This window comes from Urocampus carinirostris, chromosome 16 (genome assembly GCF_059441175.1).
Source record: "Urocampus carinirostris isolate Australia breed hairy pipefish chromosome 16, RoL_Ucar_1.0, whole genome shotgun sequence".
Lineage (NCBI taxonomy): Eukaryota > Metazoa > Chordata > Actinopteri > Syngnathiformes > Syngnathidae > Urocampus > Urocampus carinirostris.
In genome coordinates, this window is record NC_142364.1 from 33,397,710 (window position 1) to 33,417,673 (window position 19,964).

At 42.1% G+C, this 19,964-nt stretch overlaps 1 pseudogene; it reads right to left on the minus strand.

The window, feature by feature from the left end:
• Positions 1-19,798: 19,798 nt before the first annotated feature.
• On the minus strand, positions 19,799-19,957 carry LOC148351137 (U2 spliceosomal RNA; annotated as a pseudogene).
• Between the last annotated feature and the right edge of the window lie 7 nt (positions 19,958-19,964).

Genomic DNA, 19,964 nt, shown 5'->3' on the forward strand with positions numbered 1-19,964 from the left:
GTAAGCAGGAGAGTCAGACAGGCAATCAGCAGGAGAATCAGACAGGTAAGCAGGAGTATCAGACAGGCGATCAGCAGGAGTATCAGACAGGCGTTTAGCAGGAGTATCAGACAGGTAAGCAGGAGTCAGACAGGCGAACAGCAGGGGAAATCAGACAGGCGAACAGCAGGAGAAATCAGACAGGTAAGCAGGAGTATCAGACAGGCGATCATCAGGAGAGTCAGACAGGTAAGCAGGAGTCAGACAGGAAAGCAAGGGAGTCGGACTGGCAGGCAGGGGAGTCGGACTGGCAGGCAGGGGAGTCGGACTGGCAGACAGGGGAGTCGGACTGGCAGGCAGGGGAGTCGGACTGGCAGGCAGGGGAGTCGGACTGGCAGGCAGGGGAGTCGGACAGGCAGGCAGGAGAGTCGGACAGGCAGGCAGGAAAGTCGGACAGGCAGGCAGGAAAGTCGGACTGGCAGGCAGAAGAGTCGGACAGGCAGGCAGGAGAGTCGGACAGGCAGGCAGGAGAGTCGAACAGGCAGGCAGGAGAGTCGGACAGGCAGGCAGGAGAGTTGGACAGGCAGGCAGGAGAGTCGAAGAGGCAGGCAGGAGAGTCGGACAGGCAGGCAGGAGAGTCGGACAGGCAGGCAGGAGAGTCAGACAGGCAGGCAGGAGAGTCGGACAGGTCGGCGTCAAATCTTCCCCATTCGAGGCACAGCAATGGCCACGACGGGCGGGGCCGTGGTTCGAATGGGCAGGGAAGGTTACCTCACTGGGCGCTTGCCAAACGGCGTCCTCCAACTCTCCCCAAATCGTGTTGGGATCGTTCGCTGAGTTCAAATCCTGGCTGGTTCATTCTGTCAGGGGACCGGACCAGATCGGAGGCAGGAGGCAGGAGGCAGGAGGCAGGAAGGGAGAACTCATTCGCGTTAACGATCAGATACTTTTATTAAGGGAATAAAAGTCGTCCAACACTCAGGGACAAAACAAAACAAAAACAGGCTTACAGGCAAACAGGAACTAAGACTAGGGATACTCACAAAACAGGCTTTTAATCAAAACGTGCAAACACAGGTCTCCACGGTGACCATGCTGGCCATGACAGTTGAGTGTCATCTGCGTAGCAATGGAAACTGATATTATACTTGCGAATAATATCACCTAATGGAAGCATGTAGGAGCGCTGATCTCTTTTTAGAAGACTTTGGGTAAATTAGCCTAGATCAGGTTTTAGCACACAAATTAGACCACAACTATTGCACAGATTGTGCTACATTTAAAATGTATATAATCAATATACCTGGTTGCCTCTCGGAAGGGTTGACAAGTTTCATCACTTTCATGTCATTAAATTCTTGCAGGCTCGAGAGCGTTCTCCATTCGGGCCCCGGTGTTATGGAATGCCCTGCCTCTGGAGATAAGATCTGCAAACTCAACAGAAGTTTCTAAATCAAGGCTTAAGACACACTTCTATTCCAAAGCGTATGATTGATGCCCACTTCATATTCTGTTTTGTCCTGTCTTTTCCGACGCCTGCCTGGCTGATACGAAGGAGAAGGATGATTTGGGATGGATCAGTGGACCAGCGTCTGACCTGCAGCATGTCAACCCCTGCATTTACCAGCTGGCAGAGATGAGAGGCAGCGTAGTGGCCGTCATAGACTTTCTGGACTGGTTTGCTGGCTGGGGGCGTCGTTGATGTCATGCACTTTCCGGACATTTTCAACATCTTACCTAATGTTTACTATTATGTGTACAGTAATGCTAATTGTAATTCACCCTGGTCAATCCTGGAAGGGGGATTACCACATGTGAGGTCCTTTCTCAAGGTTTCTCTTTTCTCCTCACACTGAGGTTTTTGAGTTGTTCCTTGCCCGCATGCTGGTTTAAGATCAGGTAATTGTGTAATTTTGTAATTGTAATCCTGTGCAGTCCTTTGAGACATTTTTGTGATTAAAGGCTATATAAATAAATGTGACTTGACTTTTTTTGCAGCAAAATGCTGGACAATCTGTTATGCTTTGGGTGGACCCAAGAGAAGGGAAGCATAAACTGAGGCAGGGTGCTCAAATAGATGTTAAACACATAATTTAACATCTATCCATTATCTGCACCGCTTACTGTCAGTAGAGTTGTGGGACCTAACATAACATGTACAAACATAATCAAACCTCACAATATCGAAACCACAAATATAAACCAAATCAGAAATGAAAATGGAAGGAACAAAGTAACAAACAAACAATGGGACACAAAACAACGACATGTCAAACAAAACAAAACTGGACCTAATTCAAACCAAAAACGAAGACCAAACTGTAAAGGGAGGTGCAAGGAACAAAACAAAAACAGAAATCAAGGGGTGACAAAACTTAAAAACTGTCCAAACAAGAAACCAGAAACAAACTGCATAACAGTGGAAATTCAATGGCCCAAAGCCGTGTGCTGTCTAAATAGTCATTACAATCATCTCAGCTCCCTCTAGGTGAGCCTCATGTCATGTAAAATAAATACAAATTTCTTGACCAGCAAGTATTTACAAAAAATGCATGTTTATATGATTGGTCATGTATTTTCGCTTATTTTTCAAATCAATATTGTTTTTTCAATGAATTATGTATTTTATCATCATTGGGAGACGCAAAATAATTGATAATGTTCCTTAAATTGTAGAAAAAAAACAAATCTGTGAATAAAGCTGGAATATTTATGGTTAAGCAAAAACATCGCTTAATTTAATCCTTGTGAATTCTTTACATGATTTTATATAAATAAACTGCTACCCTACGGCTGTAATTTAATGTAGTCATATGGCCCACACAATCTTTAGAGCTGAAATGTCCTTGTTTTCTATCAGTTTATTAAAGGAAAGAGCAGCAGCCTCGTTACGCTTGGGAATCTTTTATTTTTCGGTGACTCACTTCGTCAACTCCAAGCAACATTTAAAATTCTTGTAACCTAATAAATGTACAACACACTCACATGGCTGTGTACAATAAAGGCAGTGTGCCCATTCCGTTTGGTTGGAGGGAGTCCAATGTACAATGGTACTTTCCACTTCATCTTCGATAAGGACACAACAGGTACAAGATATTTTACTGTGCTTGTTTTTGTTGGTTGTAGTCTGTTGCACTCACCAATACTGAATTTATGGATCTCATTGGAAGAGAGCATTGTGTGGTCATCATTCAGGCATTTTCCACCAAACAAGTAAATATCCTATGCGTGTAGGGAGTCATATTTGAAAGTCTGCACTCAAACTTTTTAATACATTCGATACACATATATTAACTCTTTCATTTTGTGTTCATGTAAGATTCTGTGAAATAGTAAGTACAGTAATACCTTTACATATGCGCTGCTCGAGATGTCCTGAGAACAAAAATCTTTCCCAACATATGAAAGAAAATCCAAGTTACGAGAATTTCGATACGCTAAGACAGTGTTTTTACAACAATTTTTGAACCAGGGTACACTTTAATTTATAAAAAGGTTTCGAGGCACATCGTCCGTCGAAATGTGCTTTATTTATGTTTTTACGTTTTACAGTGCAATCTTAAACCGCTTTGATAAACAACTTATCAAATGTAGTGTGCTACCTCATGAGCAGATAATTAGTATATAAAAAAATATATACAAATCTACTGCCACCTACTGATATGGATGACTATTGCAGTTCCTCGTCTGAAGAAAGCAAAAATATTGAATAATGGCGTCATTTTTGGGAAATTGGGCAAATTCCAGCGTTATACGAGACATGGTCTCACGGCACACAAGTGTGCCCCGGCACACTGGTTGAAAAACACTGTGCTAAGAAACCGTTTGAGACCACTCGCTGCTTGAATCAGCCCGCGGCTTGAATCAGCCCGCCGCTTGAATCAGCCCGCCGCTTGAATCAGCCCGCCGCTTGAATTGGTTTGTCCCAGTTAGCGTATGCGTTTCTCGCCATACAGACCTGATCCATCACACGTTTCAACCGAATGCAATGCCCCAAGCGCCCACCACTCCTCCCTCAGAACTTAAACCAAGCCGGGGTAAGCAAAACCTTCACAGCTTCGTTGGGATGGGGCAGGGTTTCAAATTGATTTGATTAAAATTGCATTTATCTTATTACTGTATTTCTATGTTGAATTTCTGTTTGAATGTGTTCTTACGATGATGTATTTTATAGCTATATAGGGTTAACTTAAATGCTTTTGTAAGGCCAAGAACTGATGAGTAGGCTTTCAGTTATTTATTATCCGGACATTTCGCTAAAGATACGAGTAATTCTAGCTACAAGCACAATCCGAGAACAAATTAACCTCGTATGAAGAGGTATCACTGGAGAGTACTTTGTGAACATTTTAAACAGTGTACAAAAGCGTTTGTGTGCATATGTTTACTTTGTCATGGTGTACAGTCAATGTATGTCCACTACATGCAGCAGGCACCTCTCCCTTTGACTCCCACTTCTGCCATACTAAATATTCTGTTAAAAAATGAAATAAAGTGTAGTTGATTAGCAACTATGAAAATATAAATTATGTTTGTCCTTATAGGGGTCGTGGATGGGCTGGAGAAGACTTTACCTGACTTTAGTCAATCGGGTGTATTTGTATGAACAAGTTTGGGATACAGGGAAACTGAAAAGATTCCCGATAAGCCCATTCTATGTGAATTTATATGAATTTAATTTGTCATTTGTTCATTTTTCATTCCAAGATGGGTTGCAGGGGAGCCTGAATCCATCTCAGTTGAGTTCAGGCTGTGGGCAGGGGACAATGGAAGGTAGGTTCAAACAATCAATAACCCATATACTCATTCCTACTTGTCAATATTCTGCACTTAGATTTTGGTTTTGCTATTATTGTCTCTTTCTCTCTCTACCTCTCTTATCTTTCTCAACCTTAATTTATTTGGTCACTCACTTCTAGGTTAACATTTCCTCCTACACCTGTGGTCAATTATCTTGATTTCCCATCCTGTCACAAATATTCCTCATCACTATTTTAACAATCTGTCTACTTCCCTCTGTTCTAGCTGTTATGTACCACGGCATGTCCCAAGCACTCTTGGCTCAGCGCCTTGTTATTCCAGTATACCGAACCCTTTCCTCCCCTTCCGGATCATATGTACCGCCTGATGAACTATTAGACTGTTTTTCTCGCAGTTTGGACTTACTGGAGCATTGTCACTTCATCTACATTATGGATTACAAATGTTGCTTTGCTACCTGTACCGAACCTGCCCAAATAAAAGACCGCTAAATAGTGTTTCTGCACATTGCTTCCGCACCACCCTCAGTAGATTATTGACAAGTATGTGTTTGGACTTGTCAATCTACCTTCCATGTATGTTATGAAGATGTTTTGGAGAAAACTGGAGTGCACAGAGAAAAAACATTGAATAAAGGGAGAACTTGAAGACTCCACACGGGGACTCAGGTGATTGGAACTCTACCCAGAACCTCTGAAATGTAAAATGGACGTGCTAACTAGTCAGTCACATTGACGCCTTATTAAATTATCAACAATTTAAACATTTCTTATTTTTTAATTTGGTTTTGATTTGATTTAACGATTTAAATTCAACTAATTTAGTTGTAGTGGCTAGTTAGCACGTCCACCCACAGTTCAGAGGTCCTGGATTTAATTGCGAATACCAACCTCTCTGTGTGGAGTTTGCATGTTTTCCCAATGCTTGGTGTGGGTTATATCCGAGCACTCCGGTTTCTTCCCATTTTCCCCCAAAATGCACCTAGTAAGGATAGGTGGTTGGAAAATTAATGAATGGATGAATATATGTATTCATTGTATTAAATGGAAATACTAAATGCTTTTTAAATGTCATACATTTGTTTAACTTAATTAAAACAAATCCTTACCAATATTGAGGACATGAAAGTCCCTGTAGAATTCTCCATTGGCTCCATAACCCCCGAACATGAAAAGTTGGTCACTAACCAGATCAAAACCCTGTCCAAACCTAAACGTAGGGAATGGATAATAGTTTGTCATAGAGCTAACACATGAAGAGAGAAAAATACATCTGAGATTAACCTCTCACATGGCAGGAGGTGGCAAACCGCTCGTCTTAACTGGTGTCCATGTGTAAGAAACTGAACCATAACAATGGTTAAAGATAAAGAATAAAAAAGAAATGACCAAATCAACCAAAATACAGCACTAAAACTGACAGACTATTACCTGTGTTAAAGACCATAAGGGCATCAGTTGGTGCCCCCCCCAAAGTTCCTCCATATGCATAAATATTCTCTTTGATGGCAACAGAACTGTGTCCAAGAGTTTGAAATGGCACACCTCCAACTTTAAGGCATTCCCATGTCAGAGACACTTAAAAAAAAGGTTATTTTTACTGATTTGAAAAACTTGGGCCTTGTGTTTTTCATCCCAAATGATACATGCATTACCTATGTCAAAACTGAACATTCCTTGAAGACACTCAACAGCCTCAGGATTTGAAACGCCTCCAAACACATACACCTTTCCTTTGATGGCACTGATTAGGAAAATTATCCAACAAACTAGTAGTTATTAAAAAAATTGAGGAGACTGAAAAGCTACACCAGCATTATAAAAATAATTGTAGACAAAATGACAAAGATCAGTTTATCATCTACCGACCTATCTATCTGTCTGTCTGTCTGTCTAAAATTGATAAAAAATTGTGTGTGTATAAGCCTACGAAATATTAAATGGCTGTATTATAGGACACTTGAATGTTAAATACACATTACTTTGTGGTGATTTGTTTTTTAAATCAAATCACATTTTACATGAATTTGAGGTGCAGTTCTGATTCATTTTCTTAGATCAAATTAAACAATTCAAAATAAATGAATGTACTATTTTCCATCTTATCACATGTTTTTAACACTTGTAATACATAAATACTATAGCGTAGTATACCAGAGAGTATGCCCTTGTCAGGCTGGAGGAATATCACCGCTCTGAGGAATCTCCTCCCATGTTACATCCTCTGGAGAAACTATACATAAGTGTATCATTTTTTAGCTTTGGACACTTTTACTAAAAATGGGAATAATAATAAACAACAGAAATAAAGAACATTTGTTGTTGTTAATTGATTACAAATGTCTGTATTTTTTGGGGGGAATCTATTTAAGAAGAGTCAGAAACGTTCTGCCAAAATGGTCCAACCAATCAAAGTATATGGACTTATAAAATACATAAAGCACCTGTTAGCATGTAGAAGTCATCAAGGTACACTGGATAATCCTATATGAATTATTTGAAACAGAGTCAATTTTTCATAATACAAATTCCAAACAAAGCTACCTCTTGATTGATGTTGTACGCTCCTCCGAAGAGAAAGACGACATCTCCTGCTAAAGCTAAAGCATGACCATATCTGTCCGAAAAATACATAACAGAGATTATAATGAAATATGAATCACAAGTGTTGAAACATCATTCCATCCACCCATTATCTGCGCTGCTTATCCTCAGTATGGTCGTGGGGGTGCTGGAGCCGATCCCAGCTATCTTCGGGCAGTGGGCAGGGGACACCCTGAACTAGTTGCCAGCCAGTCACGGGGCACACAGAGACAGACAACTCACTCGTTCATTCACACCTAGAGACAATTTGGACCAGCCAATTAACCTGACATGCATGTTTTTGGATTGTGAGAGGAAACCGGAGTGCCCGGAGGTAACCCATGCAAGCACGGGGAGAACATGCAAACTCCACACAGTAAGGTTTGATCCTATGACGTACCTTGGACTCAGGGCCTCTCCCTTCATTACTTTATCCAGCCAATGCCCGCTAGCCAATGCCATCTTTACTGATAGAGCACACACAAAAACTTACAGTCATGTCAAATACAAACTATTGTATGTCATTGTTTTATTTTTACTAAATGTAATTTACCTGCTTTGGAATGTCTGTCGCACAACTAACAATTGTTGACTGAATCTAGTCTTGGGTGGTAAAAGCCTAACTAAAGATAACTGATACTCCAGTGCTTTGCCACTCAGGGAACAGTTGGGTAACACTTTCCTCTGCTTGTTCATTGTTGCCTAGCAATGCTAACAAAGTTGACTGCGGGAGTCTGAAAAATTAGAGCTACAGTCCTGAAGTTGCCACAATTGTAAAGGTTTACCTATTGAAAAAAGTTTTACGAAAGAGAGAATAGACTGTAAAACTGAATAAATACCTGTTTTCTTCCAATTTAAACGTGTATTTACCATAAATAATTGGGTCTTTAAATTGTATGTGTCAATGACAGACTGTCACTTGTTGAGTGAGACGTCTATAAATATAATTGATATGACTGTGATTCATTTTTCATTATTTATTTGAAAAGATCTAAAATTAGCCTGATTTTGGGAGAAAATGACCATGAAATAACCTACTTCAATTTCCTCTCATTTATCAGCAAACAGTTGTATCATGTTACAATGGACCTCCCACTAGTGTTTACTAGTAGAGAAAAACCTAAAGTAAAATTTTTGTCAAAACACATTTTTACTGGACAACAAATAGTTTAAACTACTGAAGGATTTTTATACAATTTACTTTAAAGGATTTTATACAAGTTACATTTGTTGAATGCAATAAAGATTTTTCACAGAGAAGGCTTGAGTTCAATGACAGGTCACGCTGTTCCGAATGCGACTGTTTTGTTTAGTTCTGTTGATAACAGAATTCTGACACAGATGGTGGGCAATGTTTGGAGAGCGAGGCCCTGATGACGTGGAAACGCGCGGGGATGTTTTGAGTTTCTTCAGACATCGAGGCGACAAGGTGGCGACGAGGTGTAGTCCACGTGGGGAGTCTCTGGCCCGCCCATGGGAGGAGTCGGCACACCCATGGAAGGAGCCAACACGCCGGCTAGTGAAGGGACATGGGCAGAGGAACTTCAGAAGATAGAAGATCGAGGGAGATCGAGGGACAATCAAGAAACGAGCATGCATTGTTAGTAGAATGAAGTTTGTGTTTTGTTAATGGAGTCAGATAACTAATTCGAACAATTATAGTAAGCGATACATTTTAATGTATTTTTTTCCTAACACTACCTAAAATAACATATTTTATAAACCAAAACTGGGACTGAAATCCAGCTGCATTTTCTTCGACTACCCAACACTAGACCAAAGGCAGGCAACCCAAAATTTTGAATGAGACAAAATGAACCAAAAATTAATCACAAACCTTTATAAAAAACAATTTTTGAATTTAAACAAAATGTAATTCATACAAAAAAGTTAGTCATTCAGAGCCGCAGGTTACTGACCCCCAGAATGGATAAAAATGAAATTCACTAAATGAAGACCGGACAAAAATCCATGGAGATTGTAATTAATCATTAAAGACAGAACAACAATTTTATCGTGTCTTTGTTCAAATCTTTTGTCATGTATTCCGTTTCAAAGACATGCTTTTTCGAATACACAGTGGCAAACGTGCACGGGCTCATGGGCACAATATAAAAATTGAATATGTTTTCAATAGGCCTACAGTATTTGGTTGTAAACGAGTTCCCTCGTAATACTGCAACACACAACTGTAAAAAAAATGCTTCAGGATACTAGGATTTTACAGTATTTAACTGTTACTTTGTGCTAAAGTACTCTAATCTCCTGTAATCTCAAAAGTGTTAGGATTGTCAGGATCGGGCACACATCCTTTCCCCAGGGGGCGCCAAATTGAACTGCACAACCTGAGCCCTATCTCCCCACACCTGTCTCTAATTATCCCAAACCTTGATGTTGACTCCCCAGACTGAACACGGCGTTGGGTAGATTCCTTTTCAAGGTTTATTTTTGTTTGTACAATTTTCCATTTGTTTTGGGACCACGTGTTTGTTGATTTGTTCCTGGTTTTGTTATTAAATACTATCCTTTTTTGGGCACCCCTGCCTCTGTTCCTGTTTCCTTACACTTGGGTACACCTGCATAATGTAACATAATGACCTAATCACCAAAGGGCCCAGCAGGGTACTGGCGGTGAGGAAGCAGTCCCTTGGTCACTTCTGAAGGTCCCTGTCCCGGTAGGGAAGAGAGGTTCCTTTGGCCGCTTCTTGTCCCAGTTCGGGCTGCAAAGGACAAGGCTGCTCATTTAATTTGTCAAACATTTTGTCATTTATTTGTTGTATTTTTTGCCACAACAAAATGTTACTTGAATAAGTTGGTGGCCTAGTTGCCTAATCTTTTATTGTATTAGTAGACAAAATACACAAAAAATACATGACAAAAAAGTGACAAAATACACAGGAAAATATACAAAAAAATCACGACAAAATAGACAACAATTTACTGGTCATCCCAATATCCAAGAAGAAGCCCGGAGGCACAAGAGCCTTCTCTATTCGAGCCCCTGCCCTCTGAGATTTGATCTGAAACTTCAGTGGAAGTGTTTGAATCCAGGCTTAAAACACACATATATTCAATATCATATGAATAATTTTGACCTCAGGAAGTAATCACCTGTATCTTATATTGATGATGTCTGTGTATTGCCTATTGGTGTCCTTGCAACATCGATTGAAGCCTGGTCATTCTGGAAGGTGGGTTAACTTATGTGCTACCCTTTTAAAATGTTTCTTCATTTCCTCATGGGTGGTTAATTTGAAGGTTTTTGAGTTTGTCCTTAAGGTCTTATGGTTTTAGATCAAGGGATAGTGAAATAGAAGTCTATACAGCCCTTTGAGACTTATAAGGGCTTTACAAATAAACATGCCTTGACTTGACAACAAAACAAAATACACTTGTCGTGTAAATGAGAAAATCAATACCGAAATAAATAAGAAAATAAATGACAAAATGCATAAATCTATGAGTGGTTGGTTGGATCCCTTGGTTGACTTGTCACACGAGTCAATGTTTAAATTGTGGGTTGTGCGATGTGTTGGATAAGGAAATTATGTAATGCATATCAATTACAAGGGCAGCAATAGTCCTGATGTTGGACTTTTGAATTTTGCAAGGATGGACACTTTCCGATAGGTGCCTTTTTGTAGCCATTTTACAACTAGTGATGTGAAATTAAGGGAATGGCAATTTGCCATTCAATACATGTTATAATAAGGAAAGTATTAGGTTGCAGGAATATAAGCAAGGGAATTCAATACACCATACATGTCAACCTCAGCCATTGCTCCCATTATTATGATTGCAATTCCCCTTATTAAGCGATAATAAACCTCACACACACACACACACACACACACATACATTAACCACTAGAGTCGTAGGGGCACCATTTCCTGTGGTGTGTCTTAGGCAAGTACAGCCTGGTGGCGCCCATCCCTCTCCAGACCATTTATAACATATATTTATTGTCGTTATTACATGACTTATTTTTGTGTTGATTTATTTATTACGCCTCTGTATGTAGGTATTTAAATATTGAAACATTTAAACAAAACGAAAATAAACCTAAACAGCTTGACAATATCAATCACATTACTATGCATGGTGAGAGATTTGTCAGCTGGGGATATAAAGTTTAAAATTAACTTATTTTGTGGAGCACCAAAAGATATGTCTTACCTTTGTAGTACTCTGGTTAAACTGACAAAACCCCGCCTCCTGGTCACATGTTAGAAGCCAAAACCAAACCCCACCCCATACCAGCAGATGGCACTGTTGGACTCAGCATTGCAGGACAGTTACCAAAAACTATACACATATTTTAGCAGGAATTTCAATAAAATAAAAGTTATTATTACACCCGTTACATACACCCCCCTGAAATTCTGCTAAATATGGGAGTGCTACACTAAACGGAAAAAAAATCACATGCCAAAAAGGCAAATACTGATGAAAAAGAGGACACGAAAACTGGTACAGTATTACAAGGAACAAACTGAAGTGCATGTCAGTTCTAAAACTCTCCCAAAAAGGAGTGTGAAAAGAAAGGAGGCGAGCAAACTCCTAACTAAGCACAGACTCAAAGATGCCTGTTACATCTCTGAAATATCAAACATTGTTCCTGTAGTTGTAAGTGCTCACATAGGCACAATTCTTGTTTCTTACTCAAGCTTTGTTACTCAAACTGAAAGTGCATCTCTACTGAACTTAAACTAGGAACTTGCAGATATTGCGGACAGATGATTGTCACCTACCACATGGTCATTCATCTGACAAATAAGACGACTAGGAGGCCTGATGGACTGGCGGATCCTAAGACCATAACGGTTAGGTTGAGCACAAATAACCTGAGCTTGAAGGTCTGGGGCAGTCAAGTCTAAACAGTCAGTATCAGGGGAGTCTGCGTCCAGATGGTCAGTGTTCAATGGGGTCTCGTCTGGGAGACCCATACCCAAAGGGATCATGTTTTCAGAGCACTGTGATGGGCTTTCCGTATTGTCACTTGAAGTATGGTCAACATCTTGTTCGGGGATGTGCTGACTTCCTCGGCTGGATGTATCAACACTGCGAGAGTCGGACTGGGCATCAGATCTGCTGTCTAGTGAGTTATCCTCTACCTCTGGATGAACTTGCTCTTCACCTGCCTGTATCACCCAGTTTACTGTACGGACATCACTGTCTTCAACCGCGTCAGGTAAATCAGGGCATACATCACTTCCATGCATAGCAGCGTCAGACTCTGAGTGTTCAGATTCGCTGGCCAGATCATCCTCACAGGGCAAGAAGCTAACAGAGAGCAGCAAATTCCTGTGAACTACCTTCTCTTTGCCCATCAGACAATCCTTGACTCTGTAGACATTGAGATCAGGCTTGACTGATATGACTTCATACGGGGTTGACTCCCACTTATCTGCAACTTTGCGTTTCCCCGGGACACCTCTGTTGGCGATCAACACCCGGTCTCCCACGACGAGAGGTGATCCTTTGGCCCTACGGTTGTACAGCTTGGCATGACGAGTCTGTTCTCTGAGAGTATTCCTCTGTACAATTTGAGCAGCTTCATGTAGATCTTTCTTCAGATGGCGTACAAAGTCAGAGTAGCTGACAACAGCATCATTGGTATTAGCATGTTGAAACATGACATCGACAGGGAGACGAGGGATCCTACCAAACACTAGGTAAAACGGTGCAAACCCTGTTGTCTCATGCTCTGTGCAGTTATAGCAGAATGTGAGCTGCTGCAGCATTTGTGGCCACTTTGCTTTGGGCTGAGGGGGAAGGGTTCTGATCATATCTCCCAATGTTCGGTTGAATCGTTCTGCGATGCCATTTCCCATGGGGTGGTACGGGGTGGTATGGGATTTCTGCACCCCTGCCATCTCTAGAAGCTCTTTGATCAGTTTGCTCTCAAAATTAGCTCCCTGATCAGAGTGGATACGCCGTGGGAAACCATAGACAAGGAAGAAATCCTGCCACAGACGGCGAGCAACTTGTTTGGCGGTTTGATTTCTGCAAGGGAAGGCGTGCGCCATCTTGGAGAAATGATCAGTTACGACCAGGACATCTACAGACTTGTTCTCTTGCTCAGCAGTCCAAAAGTCTATACAGACCAACTCCATAGGCTCAGAGGTGACTATGTTCTTGAGTGGTGCACGGTTGTGTGGTTCCGGTGTTTTCCCTACTACACAGCGCTGACAGGATTTGACATAATTCACAACATCACGTTCCATGCCATTCCAGAAGAATCGTTGCCTCACCAGAGACAAAGTACGGTTCTGGCCTTGGTGACCTGCTGAGTCATGTAAACCTTGAAGGACTTTCTGTTTCAATGAATCAGGCACCACAAACTGGAAGATTTTCTTGGCCATGTGAGGATCTTTCCTTATTTTGTAGAGCATGCCATTCTGTATGGTGAGTCTGCTCCAATGCTTCAGTAGTTTCATCACACTAGGCGACTCGACAGCTCTCTCACGCCTGGTAGGTCTCTTGTGTCTATGCACAAAGTACATGGTCCTGCTTATTGTGTTGTCCTGTTCTTGTAAACCAACAAGCTGACTCTGTGGGAGTGCCGTTGACTGATCTCCCTTCTGCAGAAGATTGAAGTTGGCGTCTGTTCCCATCACTTGACCCACGCCACCAGTGGACTGAGCACTGAAGACAGCAGCAACCTCTTCTGATGTCACAGAACCATTGGAGCCTGATGGAATTGCCCTTTTTACTGACTCGTCTGATGTCCCAGCACTCTCGTCTACAACAGCGTGACAATTGTTGGATAATCTGAACACCTCTTGCACAGTACTGTTGTTCACCCTGTTGACTTGGTCCAAGAGCGAAGTATAGGGCTCGGTAACAAGGCGATGACCCACACATGACCGTACAAATGGCTCACGGCTCAGAGCGTCGGCTACGATGTTCTTTGGGCCGGGAATGTACTTCAGGTCAAAATTGTATGCAGCTAGCTTCGCTACCCACCGCTGTTCACACGCATCAAGTCTTGGTTTGGTCAAAATGTATGTAAGTGGGTTATTGTCGGTCCACGTGGTAAAGTGTCTTCCTTTCAACCAATGGCTGAATTTATCACATACCGCCCATTTCAAGGCAAGAAATTCGAGCCTGTGTGCAGGGTAGTTGAGCTGGGAGCGAGAGAGCGTCTTACTTGCAAAGGCGACTGGTCTGGCTACTTTTCCACCAGGTGGCAGCTGTGACAGGACTGCTCCAATCCCATCAAAGGATGCGTCGACAGCCAGAATAAACGGCGCATCAAAATCTGGGTGCGCCAGAGTGACACCTGTCACGAGGTCGTGCTTCAGTGTTTCAAAGGCGTTCTGGCATGCATCGGACCAATCTGCAGGCGTCAGCTTCACTTGACCTTTCTTGCGGTCTCTCTTGCGCTTATGCTTGTCACCAGATTCAGATGTGAGCCTGAACAGAGGTTTTGCCTTCGCAGAACATGCTTCAATGAAGCTTTGGAAATACATCACCATGCCTAGAAAAGATCTGATTTTACTAGGGCATGGCGTCTTGCCATCCGACTCCATTAGATCAGCGACTTGTACGTCATTTATCGCTCTCACTTTCTCGGGGTCAGTCCGAATTCCATCCTCACTGATGACATGCCCAAGAAATTTCACAGTCCGTCTGAGGAAAAAACACTTTTTGGGTGCGAGCTTGAGGTTGTGTTCCTTAAGGCGAGTAAACACCATCTGCAGGCGTTGGAGTGCAACTTCCTCTGTGGGGGCAAACACCATCAGATCGTCGAGGTAACATAATAGGCTCATGAAATTCTGATCACCAAATATTGACATCATCATCCTCATAAATGTTGCTGGGCTGTTGCAAAGTCCCTGAGGGAGCCGGTTGTACTCGTGAAGGCCGAATGGTGAGGAGAATGCCGTGTACTTTTTGTCGTCAGGGTGCAAGGGGACATTGTAGTAGCCTGACGTCAGATCCATTGTGGAGAAAAAGGCATTTCCCCCAAGTGCGGCCAAAGCATCAGCTTGATGCGGTAGTGGGTAGGCATCCTTTATGGTTCTTGCATTAAGCCTTCTGAAATCAGTACATACCCTTAGTTCTCCATTCCGCTTCCATATGAGAACAAGCGCAGATGCATAGTCGCTAGTCGACTTCTGAATAATTCCTTTCTCTTCCATCTCGTTCAGAGTCGTCCTCAGTTTTTCATACTGACTTGGTGGTATACGTCTGTAGGGTAGACGGAACGGCTTATCATCAACAAGGTGGATACGATGTACAAACTCTTTGGCCTCTCCACAGTCCATCTTATGGCGAGAAAAGATTGACTCGAATTGTTCGATGATATGAAGGAGCTTGTCTTTACACTGCAGCGAAACCTCACATGACTTCAGGTCAATGTCTTGCAGTCCCAGAGCTTCCAATGCACGCATCATGTCCTCTTCTGACCTGGGTCGGACCTCTTTGCTCTGTACACTCTGCACGTTGCACTTGACCTCCTCTGCATTGGGCAGGTCTTCCGCTGCGATACAAGGAGACACATCTGCAATTTTCCTGTTTCTTCTCAGCACCACAACTCTGTCCGTGGGATTAAAGACTTTAACAGGCACCCATCCATCTCCCCAGAGTGGAGTAACAACTCGTCCGACAAGGACTTGTCTGGGCGCAGCCTTAGATTGGGTTGGCTCAACGACCACTGTGCTGCCCGCTGATGCCCCGGCCAACTCAGGTAACTTGCCCAAAATAACGTACTCGGTCCGTGGATTCAGCGTCACGCAACTCTTGATCTTTACTGTCCCTACCTTGTCTGGAATGCAATCACCTCTCCATCTCTCTGTGTTGGAAAGCATTGACAGGAATTGACTGTGGTTATCGGACAGACCGTTGTCAGGAGTGGAAACTAATCTCCAATAGCCATCAGTACTTTTCAATTGAGTCAAAATATATTTGATGGCATTGCTGCCAAGGATCATCTGTTCTGTCTGGCCTGGCACCACCATTACTGGTATTATCATTTGGCACCCGTAAACTGTGACGTGAATGTCGTACATATCTCTGGGAGAAACTTGGTGTCCCCCGCAGCCTACAATGACATAATCATCGGCCGTGTAACTCATCATATCAGGGAATTGCTGCAGGAGGTACTTAGCTGTGTCCTCACTTACTGTACAAGCCATCGACCCGCTGTCCAACAGCGCTCTGAAAGTGGGGCCTTCTTGCACAAGTACAGGTGTGTAAAACAGTTCGTCAGTCTCCGCTATTCTCTGAAACCCCTGAAAGATCAGTTTCTTCGATGGAGGTATCTTGTTGCTATACAACTCATAAATTGATTTATTGTCTTGCATGTCAGGCTTCACATTAGTGGTGGGAGGTATACTCAGTTGATCTGCACTGTTCTCCCCTAAGCGCAGATCAGTTAGTTTCCCTGAGGCAGCGGGACAACTTTCGTCACTGGACAATCACGTCGAGAATGCCCTGGGGCATGGCAGTGAAAGCAAAGGTTTTTGTCTCGGCAATGAGAGAGAGCACTGTGTTCGACTTCTTTGCAAATGATACATGGCTTGGCAGTGAAACCATTTATTCTGGCTCCAGGTCGCCTGGTTGGAGCTCCCCCTCTCTCTCTCTGCACTATTGTAATTACAGCGTTATTGTTACAGTGTTAATGTTACTGTGTACCTGACTTGTTAACCTGACTGCCCATATTGCACATCTGGTTAGCTACTCTTCTTGCACTATCGGCACTATGGTAAAATACTACACGTAGCCAAAATACAATACAACATTATTTATATCTGTACATTCAAGGAAACTGTGGGGGTCAGATGCATCGACATTTCGTTCTGTATACACGTGTACTAGAATGACAATAAAGTAGATCTGAATCTGAATCTGAATCTGAATACATGGCAGAATTCTTCCTCTATGAGACAACAGTGACATACTGTTGCAGGCAACATGACAGTCGTTGAGCATCTCAAAACGCATTGGTATTGTGTTGCATCCATTTCTGAAAAATGACAATTCTGTTCTGACTCATCTCACCGATTGCTGATGAGAGCCAGTCACGTTTTACTCCATCATCCCTTCTTTTTTATATCACACGCGCATGCACACACAAGAACACACGCGTACGCACACATTAAGTAGCAGACACGACCATTGCCATTTACACGTGATCAGATTAAGACAGCCAGTCGTCTCCGTCTGTTACTGCACGACCAAACGGAACTGTAGCTGAATTTCAAAGTAAAAGAGTTGCAATGTGGTATTCACATGACGCAACGGCGTCTCGTAGTCGATCAAAATTGCTTTTCCAGTTATATCTTAAAGTTAAACAAAAATTAGAAACCCATGTTTTTATGTAATTCGGGTGTCAATTCAAACTCCTACAATAGACGACACATTGTTATTCAATTCTGTTGATAGTTAAATATAGTTCAGATCTGATCTGCCACTATGTCCCGGTCCAAAGCCTACTATCTGAGAGTGCTGGTCTTCTGATGATCCCGAGAGCAAAGAAGTCTTCGGCTGGTTCGAGAGCGTTCTCCATCCGGGCACCGGTGCTGTGGAATGCTCTTCCCCCTGAGATTCGATCTGCAACCTCAGTGGAAATGTTTAAATCTAAACTTAAAACTCACTTCTACTCCATTGCATACGAATAACCTACTCCTCTTGTCGGTTGAAAATAGTTTGTGTAATATAGTGTAACAATCTGTGAAGCCCTTTGAGACTCTTCGTGATTTAGGGCTATACAAATAAAAATGACTTGACTTGACTTGACTTAAATACAGTATTGATTGTAATAAAAAAAGAATGTCTCACACTAGACCAGGGGTTGGAAACCTTTTTGACCCATAATGGCAAAAATATTTTCATATTTTTGAGAGTGCCACATCATGTATTTTAGACAGAATTCAACAAAACCGCCAAAACTTTCTCTAGACAAAGGCTAATTACTCAGCACATTGTATTTCACTCTGTGATGATTTGATAAATTTATGAAATAATAATAATTTTTGTGTGCAATATCAATATAATACCACTTAAAATTTGGCTCCCTCCTGCAACTATACAACAGGGTCGAGGCTCATTTTTGTCAAACAGTTTTGAAACAAAGTGTGAGCAAAGTTCTTTTATAAAAATGTCACAAAATACTCCAAACGAGGATACCAACTGTATACCGTCAGTACAGACGGTGCAGGGAGAGGAGGAGGAGTGCATGCTCCCGGTGTACAGCGACGCTTATTCTTACAGCTCACCCAATCAAATTGCTTTATGTGCTTTGCTAGAGCTTCTCGGTGTTTAAAAAAAGTTTGTTATGTGGCTTTTCATCATAAATTGTCTCAACATTAAACATAGATTGTTTATTGAACTCCCATACATATGATTACTCAATGATTTACAGCCAAAACGGGGTCTGTGAGTGTGACACCTTGACTGTAAACTGCAGTTAAAAGTGTATCCTATATGTACTGGACCAAACCATGCCTAGTTTTAGATAATGTATTTGCTTTACCAGAGTGGTTCCATTCTCTTCATAAACTAGTGATATATTTTATTGCTCAGGTTTAATTTGATATCCAAGCCCTATGTACTCATGAAAAGAGCGATACATGGCTCGTGAGCCATAGGTTCCTGACCATTGCGCTAGACCCTTTCATTTGTTTGTAAAAATTGTGACGTATCCTTTGGGCGGGTCATCCTGGAGGCAAAACAATACTTGCACTAGTCAGAAGACAGATAAAAATAAGGTGTCGTTGCTGCTAGCTGTCATCATGTTGTTGTTTTTTTTGCGGCCAGAATCAGAGGAGTGACGTCAGTGATCGTAAATTAAAACGAATAGTTTGGACTGAGGCACTCGTCAAAAATGTTTAGGTTTTCAACACCTACTTTCAGGTGAGATAAATTAAAGGTTTATGTCAAGTCAAGTCAAGTCATGTTTATTTGTATAGCCCTTAATCACAAAGAGTCTCAAAGGGCTGCACAGACCACAGATTATTGCAAACCACAGACTATTATCACACCTGTATTATTATGCATTTTTAGTCGGATACTACTCATTACAACATAGACAATTTGTTCAATATGCAGAGTTCACAATAAGCTTCGCCAAAATGCTCATCTACTAGAGATCCCAAGAGCCAAGAAGATATCCTCAGGCTTGAGAGCGTTCTCCATTTAGGCTCTGCCCTCTGAGTTTCGATCAGCAACCTCAGCCTTGAATCTAGGTTTTAAACAGATTTATGTTCTATAACTTATGAATGACCTAAGTTTCATGTTGACGATGTCTGTGTATTGTTTGTTGATGTCCTTGCAAAATCCATTGCAGCCTGGCCAGGGGGGTTGGGGGGGTCGATTTTGTATGGTTTATTGTTCTATATTCTTTATCAATTATCCATTATCTGTTATCGGTCAAATCATAATACGCTACAAAACCAAGGGGCCGAGACACTTGCTCTCAGCCAAGAGGCCGAGTCAAGGTCCTAGCCGCAGAGCCATGCAGTGATCATTGCGAATGCACCGTTCCCGGAGGTACTGCAATACCCGGCCGATGCGTGGAGTGGACAGAGCAAGCTCTTATTCCATCTTCCGATTGCCAAAAACAAACATTATTCGAAATGAAGAGTCCTGACCAACACATGCCGACACATCCAGAACCAGGCAGCAATCAGTGAT